The 24953-nt window shown below is 47.2% G+C and overlaps 1 protein-coding gene across 2 annotated transcripts in view; it reads left to right on the plus strand.

Annotated features, from left to right (window-relative positions):
• The first annotated feature begins 988 nt into the window (after positions 1–988).
• Positions 989–24953, plus strand: part of LOC140198189 (discoidin domain-containing receptor 2-like) — a 147121-nt gene continuing 123156 nt past the window's right edge. Inside the window, exon 1 of one of the 2 annotated variants that reach the window (XM_072259201.1) lies at positions 989–1275. The gene's annotated coding sequence lies outside the window, so the exon portion shown is untranslated. Of the gene's footprint in view, positions 1276–19484; positions 19533–24953 lie in introns of those variants that run through there. The other variant, XM_072259204.1, reaches the window with a different exon arrangement.

Consider the following 24953-nt stretch of genomic DNA (forward strand, 5'->3'; position numbering starts at 1 on the left):
GTTGTTTTCCTGTGGCAATACTCTGTTTTAATGTGCTCAGTAATGGAGTGCTGTATGTAGATGGCTCAAAGATGGAGAGCGATTTATCCACTACTTTTTGTACCTTTTCTATTCAAGGCATTGGTGTTTCCATACCAGGCCACGACCCAACCACCCAGTATATGCATCCTACCCTGGCAATTCTGTCCAGATACCAACCACTCTGCGTGTAAAAAGCTTACCCCTCAGATTCCTTGTAAAACTCCTCCCTCTCACCTTAAACAAACGCTCTCTTGTTTTGGATACTACCGGAACACAGATACTGCATTGACACTACTTTTTTCTGGCAGGTGACCCCCCCCCCTCAGAACCCCATAATCCAGGGTAAACAAGCCCATTCACTCCGCCGTAACCAGAGCTAACTAATCCAGGCAACGTGCTGGGGAATGTCCTCTGCACTCTCTCCAACGCAACCACAAGGCAAGAGTGCGTTCCATCTACAAAACGCTCTGCTGTTACTCGCCCAGGCTGCTCCCAAAGGCACCAAACTCCCCTGAGATTCATTTTCATGCGGTCTTATAAATGGAAACAAAGAAAATGCAATAGAATTTTGCGGAAACTGTACATAAACAGACAAATAACAATAATACTGATGTTTTACGTTGAAAAGAATCCTTGAAAATGAGTCTGTAGACTGTAGTTTTCCCAATAGTTTGTTTTTTTTCAGATTTCCAGCATCTTGCTGTCTTTTTGCTGAGCTGAATCAGCGTTGACCTCCTCCCCCAAGTTCGCGTCCACGCACAGAAATAATCGCCGAGGGGACTGTGTTATTTTTACCCCGACCGTGCCGCCAGTTTTAACAGGTTGGCGCTGAGCCCATCATCTAGGCTGATTGATGGAGGCGTCTTAATGAGGGTGTGGGAGGAGACAGAGAGAGTGGTAATTGAGGGCGGGGGTGGGGGAGGGCAAGGTTGTGGCGACGGGGAGGTCCGCAGCAATGTCATGCAAGCAGCGAGAGCACTGCCGAGCTTCCAGTCGGTGCGAAACCGCGGAGGCAGACACAAAGGAAAGGCGGATCAGACGGCGACAGCGCGGGTTTGGGTCTCGGGTACAACACCGCGTCTAGCTCACTCCCCTCTGCGGTCTGAAAGTTCGATCACTGTCCGGGCAGCTAGAGAGAGAGAGAAGTGTCCATGGAGGTGGCGAGTGCTTGCTGGCGTCCACTCAGCTGGGGATGAGGGATCGCGACCCATTGCTACCAACCCTTCCTCTCGCCCGCAGAGCCGGCTGCCGGAGGTCAGTGTGTCCGCGTTATTGTGTCTCAGCTTGTTGTCAGGGTGCTTGTCCTTGGGTTGTGCCTAGAACCTGGGACCCCTGTTTACAGAGACAGATGCACTTCGGCCCATCGAGCCTACGCAGACCCCTTAATTTCGCCCGCTACCCTCCACGCCCCCCCCCCCGCAACACTCTCACCTTACTCAACATACTCGAGACAATTTGCAACCCACTCTGTTGTGTGGACAGAAGGAAACCGTTACACTAGGCAAACTTTGGTAGGCGCCAAAGGTGGGGATGAGGCCCTTCGGCCCGCCAGTAGCCATCCTGTTAATCACTTTAGTCTACTATATTGTGGGGAAAGGGAGAGGGATTAGGGTGCATCATCCCTACACATTTGACCTTACAACCATGGCCCCTAGTCTTCCCCAAAATTTCACTTTGCAGAAGGCTTTTCCTTCACACCAGTCCTTCACAAAAAAAGATCCATTTATTACTAATATTCCCTCAACATATGTTTAGCAGATATCTTTAAGCTGGTGTTGCATCTACTTCCCCTGACCCCTAGCAGATCGGGAAAACGTGCAGGAGCTGAAATATCCCCAAATCACCCATATTTTCTCTTGCCGGGAGGATCATCCAGAAATATTATCTTTTTCATTTTCTCTTAGGACTTCGAACTGGTCTCAATTCTACCCAGCCCCCATTCCAGATCTTTGACTCACTGACCATCTCATACCAGCAGTTTAATGTCAACCTATTTCCATATTTTGCCCTCTCTTGAGTAAATCTCCCCTAATTTATCTCTTTTTTAAAAATAAAGTTCTTATTGTAATTTACAGCTTTTTAAGTCTTGCATTGTCCTGCTGCTGCAAAACAATAAATTGCATCACATTTGTCGGTGATATAAATCTGATTCTGAGTCTGATTCCAGTGGGAGAGATCGCTATTGCTGAACGATAGGGGAGGGGTATTGTAGCAGAAGTAGTGAGGTGGACCTCACCCTCCTCTCATTGGACGAGAGGAGGCAGGGTTGCCCAATAGAAGGGTCACTTCCTCACAGCTCTGGAGAGCTAGGTTCTCCTGTCTGTGTGGAGTCTGCACGTTCTCCCAGTGCCTGGCGAGTTTTCCCCAGGTGATCCAGTTACCTCCCACATCCCAAAGACATGCAGGTTAGTTGGTTAATTCATTGTTTTAACTTGCCCGTGGTGTATCTGGGGGTGGGGGTGACATTGAGGGAATGTGGGGAGAAGACAATGGGATTAGTGTCTTCTTCTTCGGTTGTCCATCGAAATCCGATGACAACGTCCACTCCTTCAACGGTGAGATCTTTGATGACTGTACAGTCCTAACCTGGACCCACAAGCTCTATTGTGGGTGGAACTTGTATATTAGATTAGATTTATTGTCATTGTGCCGAATACAGATACAAAGCCAATGAAATGCATTTAGCATCTGACCAGAAATGCAAAGGATAGTGTTATTTACAAAATAACAGTGAATAAAAAAAGTGCTACAGCACACAAATATAAAAGTACTGAGACGGTACAATACGGATGCAATACTGCTTAGTGCTGTGATGTGAGGTTCAGCAGAGTCACAGCCTCAGGGAAGAAGCTCCCCCTGTGCCTGCTGGTGCGGGAGCGGAGGCCCCTGTAGCACCTACCAGATGGGAGGAGAGTTAAAAAGTCCATGGTTAGGGTGAGATGCATCCTTGATAATGCTTTTTGTCCTGCCTAGGCAGCGTTTATGGTAGATGTTCGCAATGGTGAGCAATTGGGTGCTGATAATCCGCTGGGCAGTTTTCACCACACACTGGAGTGCTTTGCGGTCCAATACAGGACAATTGCCATACCATAACTTCTACACTATATGTAGTAGTGGTGGCAACCATGGCTGCATTTCTCCTGGCTCTCTTCTGCTGTCTTCTGGTTGTTCTTTCCATCTCCAGAATATGAACCTTGTCCATACACAGCTGTCGCCACATGGTACGGTCAGCAGCAACATCCTCCAGGTCCTCCGGTCTGATCTTGCACTTTCTTAAAGCATTCTTCATCTGATCCTTATAGCGCTTCTTCGGCCTTCCAGCTGAGTGTCAACCATGATGTAGCTGGCCGTTTAACACTCTGTGGGGTGCCTGACATGAGGGCATCAACAACCAACACAACCTAAGGATGTGCCAGAGGTGGCCCCCAAGTGTTGCCACATATTCCAGCGCCAACATAGCATGTCTACAATGTTCAGCGGAGGAACTCAAGTGACGACAAGGGCAACAAAACAAGCCCCTTTCCCACCCACTCACACACACAGACAAGCCACCACTCCCAGGCCAGGCTCCTTCAGTCCTCAGACATCTGGTGCTTGACTCTGGTCTCACCGACAGCGGTGCTGTATTGTCGTAGGCGCACTGAGACTGTTGTGTCGTGCTCTTAACCCCATTGTTGTAGCGACAGTAATGGTTAACTTGTGTTTCCTGGACTCTTTTCCCAGTCAGATTTTTTCGAGGAGAAGTCCAAGTAACACCACAACATGCCACATAACTTTACTGGAGCAAAGAACGTAGTTCTCAAACAAAACATGGTTTGGGAATTGGGGATGGAGGTGCCAATGATAGAGGACCCTTGAGCCTGGTTTTGTGAGTCTTCCAGGTGGATGAATCCAGTGGGAGAGATGTTTCAGAACCTCAGGATTCAGCACTGAAAGGGGACAGGGTTGTTGGAGGAGACATTCCTAGGGGCACAGCTAGAGAACAGACATCTCGAGGTGTGGACTTCTGTTCACCAAGGTGGGACGGTGTAGGAACATGACTTGTGAGAGTTTAAGATTCTGTCAACCCTTCCCCTGGTGTACAGCAGAGTGCCAACAACCTCAGGGCCAAAGACTGGGATTTGAGAGTCACAAACCTCTGGGATCATTGCTGAGAGTTCAGCCAAGTTACCCTTTATACCAGGGGTGGGCAGTAATGTGAAAGAGTCCATAATACAGGGATAATGTAGCATCCTGAAATCAAGGGCTGATGTGACAGAGCCGAGTATATAGAACATAATATACCCTATTTACAAGGACTAATGTAGTAAAATTCTAAGTAAATTTATTATCAAAGTACATATATGTCACCATATTCAACCCTGAGATACATTTTCTTGTGGGCATACTCAATAAATCCATAATAGAATAATAACCATAACAGAATCAATGAAAGACCACACCAACTTGGCATTCAACCAGTGTGCAGAGGCAACGAACTGTGTAAGTGGAAAAGGAAAGAAATACTAATAAATAAGCAATAAATATTGAGAACATGAGACGCAGAGTCCTTGAAAGTGAGTCCATTGGATGTGAGAGCATTTCAATGATGGAGCAAGTGAAGTTATCCCCTTTGGATAAAGAGCCTGATGGTTAATATCTGTTCCTGAACCTGGTGGTGTGGGACCTGAGGCTCCAGTACCTTCTTCCTGATGGCAGCAGTGAGAAGAGAGTATGACCTGGTTGGCGGAGGTCCCCGATGTAGGATACAGCTTTCCTATGACAACGCATCATACAGATGTGCTCAGTGGTGGGGAGGGCTTTACCCATGTTGGACTGAGCCATATCCACTACTTTTTGTACGATTTTCCACTTGGGGCATTGTTGTTTCCTTACCAGGGAATGATGCAGCCAGTCAATATGTTCTCCACGACACACCTGTAGAAGTTTAAGGAAGTTTTAGTTGTCACAGGAATAGAATCCTGTGTATGGAATGTAACAGAGCCCTTTGGACAAGGAGAGATGTTATGAAGCTTCGTATATAGGATATAATGGAGGCCCATGTACAGGGGCCGAGTAATATAGCCCAGTGTACAGTGTATCAAGTAACAGAGCCTTGTGCACAGTGTTGAGTGTAGAGCCTTGTATATAAGATGTAATGGAACCCTGTGTAAAGGGGCTAATGCAATAGCCCCTTCAGCGCAGAGGAGGAACGTAGAGAAGCTTGAACACAGATGGCAACATAATGGAGGGGGATGTAACAGTGGCCAAAAGCACAGGTAGTGATGGATCAGACTCTGTATACAGAGGGTGGTATGCTGGGCCCCTGACTGTACACAATGATGTATCAGATGCTTTGTACAGATATGGTACATCTGTACACTTGCCCTTAATGCAAATATTTAATCAGCCAATCACGAGGCAGCAACTCAATGCATAAAAGTATGAAGGCGTGGTCAGGAGGTTCAGTTTGTTGCTCAGACTCAACGCTAGAATGGGGAAGTAATGTGGTCTAACTGACTCTGACCATGGAAAGATTGTTGGTGCCAGACAGGGTGTTTTGAGTACCTTAGAAACGGCTGACCTCCTGGGATTTTCATGCACAACAGTTCTAAAATTTAGAGAGAATGGTGCGGAAAAAAAAATCCAGGGCTAATGGCTTTGTGAGCAAAAACGCTTCTCCCTTAGAGTTGAATAGCCAGGAAGGCGACAGTAACTCAAATAACCACGCATTACAACAGTGGAGTGCAGAAGAGCAACTCTAAGTGCACAGCTGAAGTGGATGCCTTACAGCAGCAGATATGGTGGCATCCATTAGTCTTGCGAGACCATGGATCTGTGCCTGGAATCTCCAGGGCGCAGACCTGGGCAAGGTTGTATGGAAGACCGGCAGTTGCCCATGCAGCAAGTCTCCCCTCTCCACGACACCAATATTGTCCAAGGGAGGGGCAAGGGCCAATACATCTTGGCACCAGTGATGTCAAGGAGTTGCCAGAACGAAGTTGAAGGCAACGTCGGACTGCCTTAGGGACTCCAGCTCCGGATTTGTCCTCAGGGTTTACTCCCGAAGCCTTTCCCATGAGTGGGTATGGCCGCAAGGCAGCGGAGGTTTGAAATCAGAGTTTTCCCTCTCTTCTGCAGCAGAAGAGCACGAATGTACAGTACACTCAGTGGTCACTTTATCAGGTACAGGTGGTAGCTAGCAAAGTGTCCTCTGAGTGTATACTGAGCACAGGATGGGTCGAGATTACGTAACCGAGCCCTGAACACAGAGTGGGAACAGGGTGATGTCATGGATGCGGTCAGGCAAATGGTCGACAGCTGCCTGAAGACAAAGGGACAGGTTGTGGTGTTAACAATGGGTGCATAGCGGGGATCTGACACAAGTGAGTGAGCGAGGCAGCAGTCCAGTGGCGTATCTCCAGAGGAATGCAGATTTGGATGTGCTGGGAAGTCAGAAGCTGGTGATAAGCAGATGGTCAGTGTTGTAAGTGTCAAACAAGCACAAACTCTGGCAAGAGAGAGTCTAACCATGTACTCTCTGGTACAGTATTCATCTTCTGTTCCCCCTTCTTCAACATCCAGGGGTCAACACTGAGCTGTGAGGAAAAAAATTGCTGTGCCTTCCTAGAGCGTCAGAGGCTGAAAGGAGATCTGATGGAGGTTTTTAAGATTATGAAATACAGAAAAGGTAGACAAGGGGTAGTGAACCATTCATAGTGCGTGCCAAAATTGGCAGTAATCTTATTAAAAAAATTCTTTTGATTGCCATGGTAATTTTGAGCAGAGATTATCATTGATTAATGAACTAGTTACAATAGTTATGGACTTTTTAAGGAAAAAGGATGAGTCCTGTTGCTTATTTACCTGTAGTAATTACTTATAACAGTGACAGATTAAAATAAATGGAACATGTTACTGTGCACATACATCTATTGATGCTTCTGGATACATCTTCAGTGATGTTCCTGGAATCATCGGGTGTTTCGGGTCTTTCAACATCATACAACCTCCTCCAGGTGACCCAGCCGGGGCTGATCAGACCCCAGCTTGTGTCCAGATGGCTAGCTACTTATGACTCCATGGCTCCCCTCTTTTGAGCCGCAGCCATCTTGAGGCCCTCTCTGCTGCATCGGTGGTACTGCGGATGGCTCTCCTCTTCCTCTCTCCCTCGATGCCCAAAGTGCTGAAGGCTCTAACTAAAGAACAGGCTATGAATCCCCTACAACCAACCTCCACTGGGAGACACCTCGCTCTCCACCCAGCCTGCTGACAGTTGCTGACCAGTCCTGCGTACTTGGAGAGCTTCCTTTCAAAGGCCTCCTCCAAGCGATCTTCCCATGGGACTGTCAGCTCCAGCAGCACCACTTGCTTAGTCGACTCAGACACTAGGACAATGTCTGGTCGCAGCGTGGCGGCTGCGATATAGTTGGGGATCTTCAGCTACCCTTCGAGGTCCACCAACAGCTGCCAGTCCCTTGCAGAGGTCAGAATGCCTGCAGATGTTCAAAAATTATTATTATTATTATTAATCAAAGTTGAGTTTATTGCCATAGGCACACGTATGCACAGGTGCAATGAAAAACTTGCTTGCAGCAACATCACAGGCTCACACAGCAGTATTCAATGTTCAAATTAAACTCACAAACTTCTAGTGTCATTGCTGGGTATTCGGCCAAGTCACTCTTTATACGGTGGAGGGGGTTGGGGGTGGATAATGTTACACAGCCCACAATACTGGAGATAGTGTGATATTCTGAAATCAGGGGCTGATGCGACAGAGCTGTGTATACAGGATATAATATAGCTCTGTCTACCAGGGCGGATGTAATAAAGTTCAAAGTAAATTTATTTATTAAATTACACATATGTCACCATATACAAATCTGAGATTCATTTTCTTGTGGGTATACTCAATAAGTCCATAGAATAGTACCCATAACTGAAGCAATGAACGATTGCACCAATTTGGGCATTCAACCAGTGTGCAAAAGAAAACAAACTGTGTCAATACAAAAATGAAGAAATAATAATAATAATAAATAAACACCAAGAACACGAGATGAAGAGTCCCTGAAAGTGAGTCCACAGGTTGTGGAAACATCTCTGTGGTGGGGCAAGTGAAATTGAGTGAAATTATCCCCTCTGGTTCAACACCCTGATGGTTGAAAGGTAATGACTGTTCCTGAACCTGGCAGCGTGGGTTCTGAGGCTCCTGTACCTTTTTTTTTGATGGAAGCAGCATGAAGAGAGCATGACTTGGGTGGTGGGGGTCCTGATGTCAGAAGCTGCTTTCCTACGACAGCGTTTTGTATGGATGCACTCAGTGGTGAGGAGGGCTTTACTTGTGATGTGATGAACGTTCACCAAAAAAAAGCAGAAATTAAAGATGAACTTTTCACCATTTTTTACAAGGAAGAAAACAATTAGAACCAAAAGGAACCCTGCTGTAGGGCAAAGCAGTCACATTGTTACTATACTGAGGTAGTGACTAGGGTTGTGCAGGTTGGTTCAAGGACCAAATGGTTGAAGGGAGGTAGCTGTTGGTGAACCTGATGATGAGGGACATCAGGTTGCCGTGCCTCTTGCCCAGGTCCTGACAAAGTCAAAGTGGAGATTATTGCACATGCACAAGTACATGCACGCACAGTGCAATTAAAAGAAATCAGGCACATAGCATCATATAAACAGCATTCTCTAAAACACATAAATTAAATTAAATTACACACAATTCTGAGAAGAAAGGTCACACCTAGAACAGAAAAATATTAGATTTACCAGCAGTTTCTTCAGATACATAAAGTGTAAAAGAGAGGCAAGAGTGGATATCAATGCTGGAGAGGTAGTAATGGGGGAAAATGAAATGGCAGACGAACTGAATAAGTATTTTTCATCAGTCTTCACTGTGGAGGAATCAAGCAGTATGGAGGAAGTTCCAGGTGTCGGGGTCATGAAGTGTGGGAAGTTACCATGACTAGGGAGAAGGTTCTTGGGAAACCGAAAGGCCTGAAGGTAGATAAGTCACCTGGGCCAGATGGTGTACACACCAGGATTCTGAAAGAAGTAGTTGAAGAGATTGTGGAGCCATTAGTAATGATCTTTCAAAAATCACTAGATTCCGGAGTGGCTCTGGAAGACTAAAAAATTGCAAATGTCATACCACTCTTCAAGAAGGGAGAGAGGCAGAATAAAGGAAATTATAGGATAGTCTGATCTCAGTGGTTGGGAAGATGTTGGAGTCAGTTATTAAGGATATGGTTTTGGGGTACTTGGAGGCACATACTAAAATAGGCCATAGTCAGCAGGGTTTCCTCAAGAAAAATTCTTGCCTGACAAATCTGTTGGAATTCCTTGAAGAAATAGTAAGCAGGATAGACAAAGGAGAATCAGCTGATGTGCATTTGGATTTTCAGATGGCCTTTGACAAGGTGCCACATGTGAAACTGCTTAACAAGCTACGAGCCCATGGTATTACAGGAAAGATTCTAGCATGGATAAAGCAGTGGTTGACTGGCAGTTGGCAAAGAGTAGGAATAAAGGGAGCCTTTTCTGTTTGGCTGCCGGCGACTGGTGCTGTTCCACAGGGGTCTGTGTTGGGACCGATTTGTTTTACGCTATATGTTAATGACTTGGATGATGGAATCGATGGCTTTGTTTCAAAGTTTGCAGATGATACAAAGATAGGTGGAGGGCCAGGTAGTTTTGTGGAAGTAGAGAGGCTTCAGAAGGACAGACAGATTAGGAGAATGGGCAAAGAAGTGGAAGATGGAATACAGTGTTTTGTAGTGTATGGTCATGCACTTTAGTGAAAGAAGTGAAAGGGTTGACAAAAAAGTCTGCCGTAGTGCAAAGTGATCACAGTGGTCATACTGTTGCTGTACTGTATGTAGTGATTATGGTGTGCTGGTTGGTTAGAGAACTGAATAGTTGAGGGTAGGTAGCTGTTCCTGAACCTGGTGGTGTGGGACTTCAGGCTTCTGTACTTCCTGCCCGATGGTAGCTGTGAGAAGATGGTGTGGCCTGGATGGTGGAGATGATGATGTCTCGCTCTATGTATCACTGAGGCTATAAAATACACTGCAGTTCCTTGATACTCTGTCAGCACCTTCTAAACCATTTCCCCATGCCCACTGCCGTGAAGGACAAGGGTGGAAGACACAACTGAATTGCCGTCTGTCAGCCCTCAGGTCTGGGTTTCTGCACGGTGAGATTTGCCTGCAGTTGTCCGACCCCTGAACTCTGCTCCTGTGTGGGGGGGGGGGCTGCTGTCTGCCAGCAGAGGTCTCTGAGGCTCACAAATGGTACGAAGAGGTTTCCATGGAATCCCTCCATTGAATACTCTCAGGGTGTCTGACAGGCAAGGTGTCGACCAAGTTAGCTTGGGCCCAACGTTTAAACCGAAAGGCAGGTTTTGCACAGCTAGATCCCAGGTATGGCACTGAGATAGAGACTGGGGAAAGTCAAAGGAAGAATGGCACACAGGAGAGGATGGGATGTCAGCGATAGGCAGCCGATTCGGAGCAGAACTTTAGTGTAGTAGTTAGCAGAACCAGCAGGTTGGGTTCCGATCTGCCACTGTCTGTGTGGAGTTTGTACGTCCTCCTGGGCCATGTGGGTTTCCTCTCTGTGCTCTGCCTTACTCCCACACCCCAAAGGCATATGGGCTAGTAGGTTAACTGGTCGCAGGGATCCAGCTGGGCGGACAGGGCTTGCTGGGCAGGAAGCACCTGTTACAGCGCTGCCTCTCTTCTCTAAAGTCCATCACCCCTACTGGGGCGTAGGCCGCCAAGTGCAGCTCTGTCCTGGGCCAGTCAGTCAAATTGACCCCAGGTGTAGCACATCTTCTTGGTGTACCCTTCCTCTCCCAGGGATGAGGTCTTCGGAGCTTCATGTTAGCATTTCTGTAGCTCTGGGTTGTTACGGGACGGGGCTGGTAGCCGCATGCCCACCCCTCTTCCTTTCACAGCCAGGCTCAGGACTGTCCATGGCAAAGTTGTTACTGTGCTGTATCTCTCAATGAAAATAAATAAAATGGACTGCCAGGCCTGGAAAGCCATGGATCAATCACAACTCAACCGAGGATCTGCAGTTCCGGTCACCACCATAGAACCATGAGACATAGGAGCAGAATTAGGCCATTCAGCCCATCAAGTCTACACAGCCATTCCTTCATAGCTAATCCATTTTCATTCTTCAATCCATTATCCTGTCTTCTCCCCATAACCTTTGACATCTTTACTAATCAAGAAACTATCAACTTCTGCTTTAAATATACCCAGTGACTTGGTCATCACAGCCATTTGTGGTAATGAATTCCATTCTCCTTAGGTCCAAGAAATTCCCTTTCATCTCTGTTCTAAATGGATGTCCTTCTACTCTGAGCTTGTGCCCTCTGATCTAAAACCTCCCACTATTGGAAAATTCCTCTCAAGATCCACTCTAACTAAGCCTTTCAATATTTGATAGGTTTCAATGAGTTCCCCCGCATTCTTCTAAAACCCAGGGACAGAACACAGCCTCGGAGCTCCTCATGCGTTAACCATTCATTCCCAGGATCGTGCTCGTACACCCTCTCCAATGCCAGTTCTTGGAAACGGAGCTCAATCCTCCAAGTGGAGTCTGACCAAAGCTACAGGGAGGGCGTGACCGTGCAGCATGAAGTTCACCAGGATGCCGCTGAAAAAAGAGAATGCAGATTTGTAGCCCTTGTCAGAGGACCTTAGTTTTGGATAGAGACTAGACAGACTGGGCTTGTTTTCCCTCGAGCAAAGCAGGTTGAGAGGAGACTGATGGAAGTATGCAAAATTACAAGAGACATAGATCGGGAAGATAGCCAGAATCTTTTTCCCATGTTTGGAGCATTAAAAACAAGAGTGCTAAATCATCCTCCAAGATTGGGGAGGGGGTTAAGAGAGGGGGGAAAAGGGGAAGGGGGAGACAGGGTGGGAGAGAGAGAAAGGTATAGTGAGGTAGTTAGAGGGGTAGCTCAGGGTTTCACTCCAACTGGACTGACTGGGCTGCACTCTGCTCAGTATTACTTTTGGTTTATTTTTGTTACATATAAACCCGAGAATTCAGGGGTTCGAGGGAGAATAGTTATTGGTTTATTGTTGCTGCATCTTCCAAGATACAGTGAAAGCTTGTCTTGCATACTGCTCAAACAGATCAAAGCACAATGCATTGACTTCCAGTAAGATGGCAGTGCACTCAGACACAGCCCCTTCTATGGGGCCACCCAAAGGTGTTATTGCCTGTTTAATTTTTTTCTCAACTGCTGGACATCAAGAACTTAAAATACTGCAGGTCTACCCCATCAGCGAGTGGCTCATGGCCAGAGAAACTGAGGGAGCTGGACTTGGTGAGGACTGTGCTACTGCCTGTGAAAGAGAGGCATTGGAGTCCGCACACAAAGACAGTGTGTAATCTAACAGTGTGATTGCAAGGCTCTGTTGGCCAATGGTAATGTGGAATGCTGCAAGTCAGGTTCACTGGTTTATTGGCGAACGGCGGGGAGCTATGTGGTCTCAGTGTAGTATGGACTAGGCCTCAAGCTGCTGCGTTTGCCTATTTGCAGCTACCCTGGAGAAAGGCAACAGAGCTGGTGTGGTGTGGCATCCATGCTGCTGGCATTGGTGCTGCTCCCTAGTGTTTGCTCAGCAGAAGTCAAGCTCTGTTGTGTTTGATTGCCGACTGCTGTAGCTTTCCTTGACTCTGGGAATTGGACTATAACATTATTGTGTGACTGTACTTTACTGGCATCTTATATGTGCTGTACATGCCTTGTGCTGTGTGTACTGTCTTTTGCACCTTGGCTCTGGAATAACACTTTCATTTGGCTGTATTCAGGTATGGCTGAATGGCAATTAAATTTGTACTTGAATTTGAACTAGAACAAGGTAAAACAATAACAATGCAGAATGAAGTGTAAAAGCTGCCAAAAAGTGAAGTGCAGGTACATGATAAAGTGCAAGATCATAGCAGGGTAGATTATGAGGCCAAGAATCCATCTTGTCATACAAGAGGTTGATATTAATGGGATAGAAGCAATCCTTGAACCTGCTGGGGTGTGTCTTCAGACTTCTGTATGTTCTGCCCAATGGAAGAGGATAGAAGAGAGAACGTCCAGAGAGGGTGGGGTATTTGGTTTTGCAGCAAAAAGTCTAGACAGAGTCCATGAAGGGGAGGCTGGTTCCCGTGACGTGCTGAGCGGGTCCACAACTCCCCGCAGTTTCTTGTGGTCACATGCAGAGCAGTTACCATACCAAGCCACTATGCATCCAGATAGAATGCTTGCTATGGTGCATGGAAAGAAATTTGTAAGAGTTGGCAGGTATGTGCAGAATTGCACCCTGCGTTTTTCTGCACTGGGGTGGGATTCGAACCCAGTGACTGCCGAGGGAAAAAAGTGAGCTGGCACCCGCTGGAGGTGGGGTGGCCTGGTGTGGTCAACTAGGGTCACCATCACAGCCACACCCAGTATTTGCCCATTATCTATAACCTGGCAGTGGTAAAGTTGGGGATTAGGGACATAGTACACGGCAACCCTGACACCACTGACTTCCTCAGGAGGCTAAGGAAACCGGGCACATCTCTGTCAAGCCAACCCTTACCAACCTTTATCAATGCACCATAGAAAGCAGCCTACCTGGATGTGTCATGGCTTGGTATAGCAACTGCTCCTCTTGTGACTGTAAGAAACACAGCTCACACATCATAGGGACCAGCCTCCCCGCAATGGACTCTACCTTCTCACAGCCTTGATAAAGCAAACAGCATAAGCAAAGGCCCGACACACCCCTGCCATTCTCCCTTCTCCCCCTTCCATACAAAAGCCTGAAAGCAAGTGCCAGCGGGCACAAGGACAGCTTCTGCCCTGCTGTCATGAGGCTAATTGTTCCATCGTACAACGAGATGGATTCTTGACCTCGCAATCTACAATGTCTCGCACCTTACTGTCTGTTTGCACTGCACTTCCTCTGTAGCTGCTCCATGTTACTCTGCATTCTGTTATTGCTTTACCTTGTACTACCCCCGAGTACCCCAATCAATTAGTCTATGAACAGAATGCAAGACAAACTTTCCACTGTACCTCAGAACGGCTGCAGCTTTCTTCCCCAATGTCCACATCCACCGCCCTCCATTGCTGTTCCCTTGCATGATGTTACTGGGAGAGAAGGGCAGCAGAAGTGGGAAGGAAGCAGGGGTTGCAGGGCTGAAGGGCCTCTCGCGAGACGGCGCTGAGAAAGCAGCGAGGATCAGGTTCCTTCTGTTCCAGGGGAGCAAACCTCGGCTGGCCCTCCCTCACTAATCCTCCAATTTGCTTTGCAATCTTGCCGATTTTCTGCTACTGTACTGGAGCCAGTGATTCCTGGGAATGGAGCGGGGGAGTAATTCTCGTCATCTGTTTATTGCAACCCTCCCCCGCCATCCCGGCCTTGGAGCTCGGCAGGTGCTGGGAACCCAACCAAGAAGGCCGACCAATTCCTCAGGGAAAAGCTCAGCCACGGCAGTGAGAGCAGTGCCCAGAGCTGCGGGAGGAGCTGGAGACGGGTAGGTCGGGAGGCCGGACACCAGGGTGCTCCTCTCTCCACACCGTGAGTGTGACACGGAGAGATTGTAGTCCACCCCACCACAAACACACACCCTGACACGTTCTCTTTCCCTCTCGCACACTCACACCACAGCCTAATCAAAGCACATGCTCAGCCTCCACCACGTGCACACATACACACCCATTTGGGCACCACGGTAGTGTAGCGGTCAGTGCAACACTATTTCAGCTTGGGACATCGGAGTTGAGAGTTCATTTCTGGCGTCCTGTGTAAGGAGTCTCTGCACGTCCTCCTCGTGGGATGCTTGGGTTTTCCCCAGCTGTTCCAGTTTCCTCCCAAAGTCCAAAACCATACAGGGTAGGTTAATTGGTCATTGTAAATCATCCCAAGATTAGGTTAGGGGTAATTGGGGTTGTGGGGAGCTGCTGGGGCGGTGTGGCTAGAAGGGCTGGAAGGAGCTACTCTGTACAGTATCGCTAGATAAATAAAAAACAAATTTTGGCACACTCTAACACACACTCGTTCATTGAAAGCCCTGATTGGCATACACAGTCCCTTACGCACATTGTAACTAACACGTGTGCACCCGCAAATAAACTCTAACAATGCCCGTAGATAATGCACACACAGAAAACCAAACATGCACCCCCCTCACAACTTTACAAAGCACTGGTTAGACCGTACTCGGAGTACTGTGTGAGTTTCAGGGCACCAAACTATAGTGAGGATGTGATTGCACTGGAAAGGGTGCAGAGGTGGTTCACCAAGATATAGTCTGGATTATTGGACTCTCGTTACGGGGAGAGATCAGATAGCCTGGGCTTGTTCTCCCTGGAATGAAGGAGTGCTCTGAAATTATAAGAGGTATATATAGGGTAGGTGGTCATAATCTTCTTTCCCCATGGTAGGGGAATCAAACCTGCAGATTTAAGATGTAAGGAAGGAGCTTCAAAGGGATTTTGGTGGGGGAGGGGGGACCATGTTTTACTCAGAAAGGAGTAGCTATCTGGAAGACACTGCCAGAGGGGGTGGCGAAGCCAGATACAATCACTATATTTAAGAGATATTTAGAGAATTAAGGTGAAACCCTCAAATGGACAAATGACAGTAGTGTGGATAGGCAAAATGGTTAGCATTGACACAATGGGCCGAAGGGAATGTTTCTATTCTGTATGACGCTCTGATGTTGCCTCACTTATGGAAACAAACGCACAAAACTACTGCCTCTTTCACACTCAGATGCAAAAATGGACACAAATAAATACAGACAGGCAGATATTCACAAATCACACTTCAGAGACATCCATGCTTAGACAGACAGACAGCCAGACACACACACACACACACACACACACACACACACACACACACACACACACACACACACACACACACAGGGAGGAAGGCACAGAGGGGTCTATCAGGTGGGAGGAAGATCTATTGGCTTGACGGGTGATCCTCTGCTGAGATCAGACCTCTGCGTGGATCTCATCCTAACCTGCAGCCTGTCGTCTCCAGGTTTCCGCTTCCCACCACCGAGCTCGAAAGACGTAGATTAAGTTCTCTCAGTGTGGTGATCTCCAGCGCTGGGGCTAGTCAGTGGGAGGGGGGGGTGAGATGGAAATCTGTTTATGACCTGTAGGAGGACGCTGAATGGGATCATTTCTATTTCTGTCGGGACAGGCGACAGAGTTTCTGATGGCTCTGTGCCTGACTCACCCTGGCACTAAAACGGCTTGGTTCCACTAATGCTGCAAGGGACTGACCTGAACATCTGCAGTCCCAGGCTGTTCCACATTCAGTCACCCACCGTGTAATGTGGCTTCTGAAGCCTGCACAGCACGAACCCAGAAAGAGCCGGTGAACAAGTTAACCCGTTAGCTGGGCTGTATAAAAGGGCAGCTGTTACTAGGATGAGCTGTTGCTACCAAGAGCTTCCTGGAGTTGCTTTATCCTGTTGGACTATGCCCTCCTGCTTGTCCTTCAGAGGTTATCACCAAAGGAGAAAATACCTCTTTAGCATTGGTCATTTTTAAAAGAATTCCTGGGATTTTCCAGGCCGGGGTTGGGGGGGGGTACTTTTCATTTCAGGAGGCAAGCCGGGAATCTTGTTGCCGTCTTCTGGTCGCCTCAGCATTCTGGTTCAACCGGATCCACAGCATGCAAGCTGGGATGGTCCTTTCCCAAAGGAACTGTAGCATAGCAGTCAGCCTAACACTATTTCAGCATCGGCCGCAGTCTGCAAGGAGGTTGTACATTCTCCCTGTAACCACATGGGTTTCCTCCGGATGCTCTGCTGTCCTCCCAAATTCCAAAGACTTATGGTTAGAAGGTTAACTGGTCACAAGGGTGTACTTGGCTGATGCGAGCTTGTTGGGTCTGTAACCTTGCTGTCTCTCTGAATATTGTGAATATTTTCTCTGAATATTTATATATATAAAATATGTATATACGTATGATGTGCACCCAAGGAGGGTGCCCGTCAATTCCTACACCCCTCTCCAGTCCACTCCCCTCCAACGAGACCCCATGTGAGTCATCTAGCATAGAATCTAGTGCATAAATCACCCACAAGTCTAACCCCCAACCCTCAGCACCATTAACCCATCCCATTGCCCAACTCCTGATGGCTTGGCTTTCAGCAGAACACATCTCCTGGACTTCAAAAACATTTAATTCCCTCCTTCCCCCAGTGCATTTTTGGTACAATTTGTTATGTTTCATGATTCATTGATTTCCTATGGAGGCAACATGTAAACTCAGACACTGACTGGCAAATAGGATTTAGATTATACCAAGGCTAATTCATTTGATGTACTCTCCAGCATATAATTCACACCAGTGTATAGGTTGCACCGGTGTATAAACTGGAGTGTTAGCTGCACCCCCACCTTATTGGCTGCTTCCAAAGATAGCCAGAATGTAGGCTTTTACAGAACGAAGTTTCCAAAGGGTGAGGCAGGGGGAAGCTGGGGGGAGGGAGGTAGTTGTCAGAGGGAAGCTGAGGGAGGGAGGTAGATGTCAGGGGGAAGGGAGGTAGTTGACAGGGAAAAACTAAGGGGAGGAAGGTAGTTGTTAGATTGTGGGGGGGGGGGGTAGACCCTGTTGGTGGCCGAAGTTGCACGGTGGTAGTCTGATCCTGTGTCTGTCTCAGTCACTGCCTCGTGGATGCAATTTGGGGCTGTCACCACATGACCATGTTTCTTTATGATGAGGAAAGAGGCTATTCAGTCCATCATGTCAATGTCGACTCTGCTCCCCCACTGGTTTTCCTCATAACCCATTCTCCCCACAATCCCATCAACTCACCCCAGATTTGACTCCTCACTAGGGGCAATTTGCAATAGATGATGAACTCAGCAGCCCACAAGCCTTTGGTATGTGCGAGGAAACGGGAGGAATGATTGAAGGGGGTACCCACACAGTTACATTTCAAATTTCAAAGAAAATTGATTATCTAAGTATGTGGTATACGTTACCATATTCTACCTTGAGATTCATTTTCTTGTAGGCATTTACAAGAATAAAAGAAATATAATAGAATTTATGAAAAACTATACTATGCATACACGAAGATGGCAAACAGCCAATGTGCAAAAGAAGACAAAGTGTGCAAATCAAAAATTTAACACTGAGAACATGAGTTGTAGAGTCCTTGAGAGTGAGTGTGTAGGTTGTGGAATCAGTTCAGAGTTGTGGCGAGTGAAGTTGTCCACACCAGTTCAGCAGCCTGATGATTGTAGGATAATAACTGTTCCTGAGCCTGGTGGTGTGGGACCCAAGGCTCCTGTACCTCCTGCCCGATGTTAGGAGTGAGAAGAGGGATGCTGATGGTCTGTAATGATGGATGCCTGCACCTCACAAAGAAAGCGAAGGAGGTCAGGATCAAACCTTTAAGAAAGGCAGGAAGATGCCACTGAAATTCCTCCTTGGCCCTTTCCAATTCTCCTCCTCTCCCCATCCCTCACACATGCAGCAAATTGGCTTCAGTCCCTGTCTTTTATAATGGTCTCAAAACAGCTCTTTAATTCACTTTATTGGCAACCACAGCCAGCTTTTATGGGTGGGAGATTTCTTCCACTGCCTGTGCCAATACTTGTGTGCTCACAATGTCCTCTAACTAAGATGAAGGTCAGTGTCCCAGCACAAGAGGAGATCTCTCTCTCCCCACACCACTGGTCAATCACTTCACCTTCCAAAACACCGTGGTTACATCTGCCCCCTCGTCTCTCATGTTAAAGTGAAGAAACTGGGCCCCACTCTCAGTTTGTTACTTCCTAACTTCGACTCCCAAACTAACTAAACTCAGGGTCAAAGTAAAATTTATTATCAGCATTACCAAATACTACTCAGAGATTCATTTTCTTGCACACGTTTACAGGAAAATAAAGAAATGAAGATAATTTGTGCAAAGATTCAAAGTATATTTATTGCCGAAGTATGAATGCAATACACAATACAGAGAACGCGAGTTGTGGAGCCCTTGAAAGTGAATCTGTAGGTTGTGGAATCAGTTCAGAGTTGTGGTAAGTGTAGTTATGCATTACACTTGTAGGCTGTAGGGTCATAACTGTCCCTGAATGTGGTGATGCAGGATCTAAGGCTCCTGAACTCAGTGAAAATAGAACACAACTCCCAGCGCCCTCCCCACCACTGATGTTACATGTTCTGAATCAACTCATTCCCTGTCCCACCTCTAATTATCTCTCTCATGCCATCTCCCGCCGCCCACCCCTCCCTCTGTCCCAAACACTGAGGGTTAAATTTACCACAGGGGGCAGTGCTAAATGAGGAATGTGTTACTGACAGGCCCCAGTAAGATTAACCAGAGCAGCTGCTGAGAAGAGACAGGAACATTAACCATTGCCAGAGCTGCATTTTGACTTTTCTTGGAATCCCATTAATAACTAGCAAATGCATTCGCAAGTAGGAAAACAATCAGAACGTTACCATGTGCTGCATGGGAAGTTGAATGCAAAGGTAAGGAAGACTATTCTTTATTTATATAAGGCACTGGGTTGTGTCCACATCACAATCAGAATGAGGGTTATTACCACTGATGCATGGCGTGATATTTATTGTTTTGCAGCAAGGCTTAAAAATTACTACAGGTAACAAAACTAAGTAGAGGAAGAGCAAAGTAGTGTTCATAGACCATTTAGAAACTTGATGGCAACGGGGAAGAAACTGTTCCTGATTCATTAAGTGTGGGTCGTCAGGCTTCTGTGCCTCTTCCCTGATGGCAGTAATAAGGAGGGGGCACGTCCCAGATGCCGAGTGTCCTTAATGATGGATGCCACCTTCTCGGGGCACTGCCTCGATAATGGTGAAGTACTGTGTACAGTAACACGAGGAATTCTGCAGAGGCTGGAAATTCAAGCCACACACATCAAAGTTGCTGGTGAACGCAGCAGGCCAGGCAGCATCTCTAGGAAGAGGTACAGTCGACGTTTCGGGCCGAGACCCTTCGTCAGGACTAACTGAAAGAAGAGCTAGTAAGAGATTTGAAAGTGGGAGGGGGAGGGGGAGATCCAAAATGATAGGGGAAGACAGGAGGGGGAGGGATGGAGCCAAGAGCTGGACAGGTGATCGGCAAAAGGGATATGAGAGGATCATGGGACGGGAGGCCCAGGGGGAAGGAAAACGGGGAGGGGGAGAAAAAAACGAACAAAGCCAGAGGATGAGCAAAGGGTATAGTCAGAGGGACAGAGGCAGAAAAAGGAGAGAGAGAGGGAGAATGTGTATATAAATAAATAACGGATGGGGTACGAGAGGGAGGTGGGGCATTAGCGGAAGTTTGAGAAGTCAATGTTCATGCCATCAGGTTGGAGGCTACCCAGACGGAATATAAGGTGTTGTTCCTCCAACCTGAATGTGGCTTCATCTTTACAGTAGAGGAGGCCGTAGGTAGACATATCAGAATGGGACTGGGATGTGGAATTAAAATGTGTGGCCACTGGGAGATCCTGCTTTCTACTGTGTACAGTGTTTGTCTTCAGGCGGAATTTATCAAACGTGTTGGAAACAGTCCAGAGAAGGTTCACTTGATACCTAGAATGGGAAGTTGGGCTTAAAAGGAAAGGAAGGACAGGACTTTTGCACCGTGGAAGGCACTAACAGTATACCGGAAGTTTGAGAGTGTCAGGGGGCGGAAGTTTGAGAGTGTCAGGGGCAGAAGTGAGTGGAGTTGCCATTACTAGGGAGAAGGTGCTTGGAAAACTGAAAGGTCTGAAAGTAGATAAATCACCTGGACCAGATGATGTACAACCTAGGCTTCTGAAAAAGGCCGCTGAAAACATTATGGAATCATTAATAATGATCTTTGAAGAATCGGTAGGTTTTAGCATGGTTTCGGAGTACTGGAAAATTGTAAGTTTTACTCCACTCTTCAAGAAGAGAGACAGGCAGAAGAAAGGAAATAAATTATAGGCCAGTTAGTCTGACCTCAGTGACGGGGAAGATGCTGGAGTCGATTGTGAGGGATGTGGTTTTGAAGTACTTGAGGTACTTAAAATAGACCAAAGTCAGTATGGTTTCCTTAAGGAAAAATCTTCCCTGACAAATCTGTTGGAATTCTTTTAAGAAATAACAAGCAGGATAGGCAAAGGACAGATGGCGTGTACTGTACTTGGAATTTCTGAAGGTCTTTGACAAGATCCCACAAATGAGGCTGCTTAACAAATTAAGAGTCCATGGTATTACAGGAAAGATTCTAGCATGGATAGAGCACTGGCTGATTGGCAGGAGGGAAAGTGTGAGAATAAAGAGAGCATTTTCTGACTGGCTGCCTAGGGGTCTGTGCTGGGACCATATCTTTTTGTGTTATTTGTCATAATTCAGATGATGTGATTGAGGGCTTTGTGGCCAAATCTGTGGACGATATGAAGAAAGGTGGAGGGGCAGGTAGTGTTGAGGAAGCAGACAGGCTACAGGAGGACTGAAGACAGATTAGGAGAATGGGCAAAGAAATGGCAGATGGAATGCATCGTCAGGGAATGTGTAGCCATGCACTTTGGTAGAAGAAATAAAAGTGTGGAATATTTTCTAAATGGAGAGAAAATCCAAAGATCTGAGGCACAAGGGGATTTGGGAGTCCTCGTGCAGGATTCCCTGAAAGTTAATTTGCAGGTTGAGTCTGTGGTGAGTAAGGAAAATAGAATGTTAGCATTTCTTTTTGTGAGAACTAGAATATAAAAGCAAGGATGTAATGTTGAGGCTTTATAAGTCACAGGTGACGCCTCACTTGGAGTATTGTGAGCAGATCTGGGCCCCTTATCTAAGGAACGGTGTGCTGACATTGGAGAAGGTTCAAAGGAGGTTCACAATAAGGATTCCAGGATTGAGAGGCTTATAATATGAAGAGTGTTTAATGGCTCTGGGCCTGTACTCACTGGAATTCAGAAGAATGATGGGGATGTCATTGAAACCTATCAAATGTTGAAAGGCCTGGATCAAGTGGGTGTGGAGAGGATGTTTCCTATCATGGGGAGTGTAACGCTAGAGGACTCAGCCTCAGAATAGAGGGGTGTCTATTTAGAACGGAGATGAGGAAGAATTCTTTTGCCAGAGAATAGCGAATCTGTGTAATTTGTTGCTGCAGATGGTTGTGGATGCATAGTCATTAGGTACATTTAAGACAACGGTTTATAGATTCTTGGTTAGTTAGGACATAAATGAATATGGGGAGATTGGGGCAGAGAGGGAAATGAACTAGCCATGATGAAGTGGCAGAGCAGACTTTATGGGCCAAACAGCCTACTTATAGGGCTTGGAATTTATGAGGGACATTTGATGGCTGAGGGCCTGTGCTTACTTGAATGGGGAGGGGGGGAATCTCTTGAAACCTACTGAATATTGAAAGGCCTGAATGGAGTGGATGTGGAGAGGATGCTTCCAATAATGGGGGAGTCGAGGACCAGAGGGCACAGCCTCAGAATAGAAGGATGTCCCTTTAGGATGGAGATGAGGAATTTCTTTAGCCATAAGGTGGTGAATCTGTGGAATTCTTTGCCACAGACAGCTGGGAAGACCAAGTCATTGCACATATTTAAAGTGGACATTGATAAGTTCTTGATTACTGAGGTCAGAATCAGGTTAAATATCACTGGCATATGTCGTTAACTTTGTTGCTTCATATAGGTTTATTTGTGTCAAAGGTTATGGGGAGAAGGCAGAAGAATCTGGTTGAGAGGAATAATAAATCAACCATGATGGAATGGTGAAGCAGACCTGATGGGCCAAATGGCCTAGTTTTGTGATCTTATGGGATTTAGAAAAATGAAAAGTGACCTGATTAAAACATCTCAGATCTTGAGGGTCTTGACAGGGTGGGCATCAAGAGGCTGTTGCTCTTGTGGGATAGTTTGGAATTGGTTGGGGAGGGGTGTCGCTGTTTGAATTCAAGGATTGCCCAGTTAAGATAGAGATATGGTGAAACTAACTCTTTTGAAGTGGCTTGAATCTTTGGAACAATACACAATAAATGGTGGAGGAACTGAGCAGGTCAGGCAGCATCTATGTAGAGATGGAAACAGTCAAGGCTTTGGATTGAGACACCTCATCAGGACATTTTACATTGACTGTTTATTCTTCTTGAAGAAGCTACCTGACCTGCAGACTTTCTCTAGCACCTTTTGTGCATTGCTCAAAATATCCAGTATCTGCAGAATCTCTTGTGTCTTGAATCTTCGGAGTTCTCTTCCTTAAAGGGAAGTTGAGTGCCAGAAAACACTTAGGAGATCAATCCTTGGTCAGGATGGAGGTTGGAGGTTAGAGGTTTGTGGGTTAACAAGGGATGTGGAGTTGAGGTTACAGTCAGAGAAGCCAGGTTCTTCTCTTCAGTGGCTGGGGCAGGTTTGATGGGCCGAATGGCTCCTAATTTGTACATTTGTGTGTAAACTCGGAAAGTTAGATCGGTTGTTGCGCGCTTGTTTTTTGCAAGGCCCTGGTCGTAAGTAAGGTGATGATGCTGGGGATTGGGAAGGACTGGGAATCCTCCCTCTAATAAGCAATGGCTTGCGGTTAATCATGGAATGATCAGGAAAAATTTGGAATTGTTGGTAGATATTTGCAGAACAGAAGCTTGGTCTTTCCCTCCATAATCCTCCAACCCACTGCAGTCCTCTCTCTTCCTCCTCCTCCACCCTCCACCTGTTATCCCCCCAATACCCATCTTCTCCCCTCCCCTTCACACATCCCTTTGTTCTCATGCCTCCACAACTCCTCTCCTTCCCTCTCTATCCACAGAGCGAGACCCTCAGTTGCCCTCTCCTCCCCTCCACTACCCTTCACACCCCTCCCCTCCCCTTAAACCTATCCCCTCCATTCCCTGCACACTTTGTTTCGCCCAAGACTCCTCCAATCCGCACCCTTTCCCAATCCCACTTAATCCCCATACCACTCCTCTCCTACTTCCTCCATTCTGCCCAGAGCCCTCTATTTCATGCCCCTCTCCTACTACCTTCTCCCTGCCCATGCCACTCCACACTCCCCTTCCTAAACCCACCCTACCCTCAAACCCCCATTTTCTCTCCCCACCCTATTCTCCCTCCCTAACCTATGCCACTCACTTCACCCTCCCTCCCCTATCACACCCTACCCCAAGCGATTCTCCCGTCCTCCTCTACCTCACCCTATTTTCCCTCCCTACCCCACCCTTTTCTCCCTTCCCATATTCTCACTTCCTCCCCTCCCTACCCTATGCCATCCAATTCCTCCTTCCTCCTACCCTACCCCACCCTACCCCATACTATTCTATCTCCGTCTCCTCCCTGACTCCACCCTATTCTCCCTCCCTACCCCACCCCAACCCGCTTTACTTCTGTGGGAATTCCGTCAGGCCTTACGTGCCCAGCAAGATCCCACTATGATAGTAGGGAAATTCCGGTAGAACCTATGGGAGAGGATGTGGTGGTAGACCCCATCTTCCCCTTTTCCCCTCCCGACCCTACCCTGCCACCACTTTACGAGAGAGCGGCTGAAGACTGTTGGGACACCTTTAACCCCCACACGTCCCTTCCTGGGCTACTCACTTCCTACAGGCTTCCGGTCTCGGTCGATGGTGGCGGCCTTTCCCTGGAACCCGTCCCCGTCCACGCCCGTGGGAACAAGAATATCCCGAGATTCCCGGCTGGCTCTCCGGCGAAGAAGGGGTTAACGTGGAGCCGCGCATCAATTCCACATTAGTCCTTGACGACGCTGTCGAGTAACCCCGGCGTCCCCGAGGGCCGGTCCGGGAAATCAATGCAGTCTGTTCCTCGAGGCCCTGATTGCATCTAGAATAGCTGCTGATCACCAATATTCCCGGGCGTCTCCAGATTGATTGCTATCGAATCGGCCAGACAGAGCGTTATGCTCGTAAATCTGGTCATCTCCTCTGCTCCGAACACCCGCTTCTCCCGG

This window comes from Mobula birostris, chromosome 5 (genome assembly GCF_030028105.1).
Source record: "Mobula birostris isolate sMobBir1 chromosome 5, sMobBir1.hap1, whole genome shotgun sequence".
NCBI classification, from domain to species: domain Eukaryota; kingdom Metazoa; phylum Chordata; class Chondrichthyes; order Myliobatiformes; family Myliobatidae; genus Mobula; species Mobula birostris.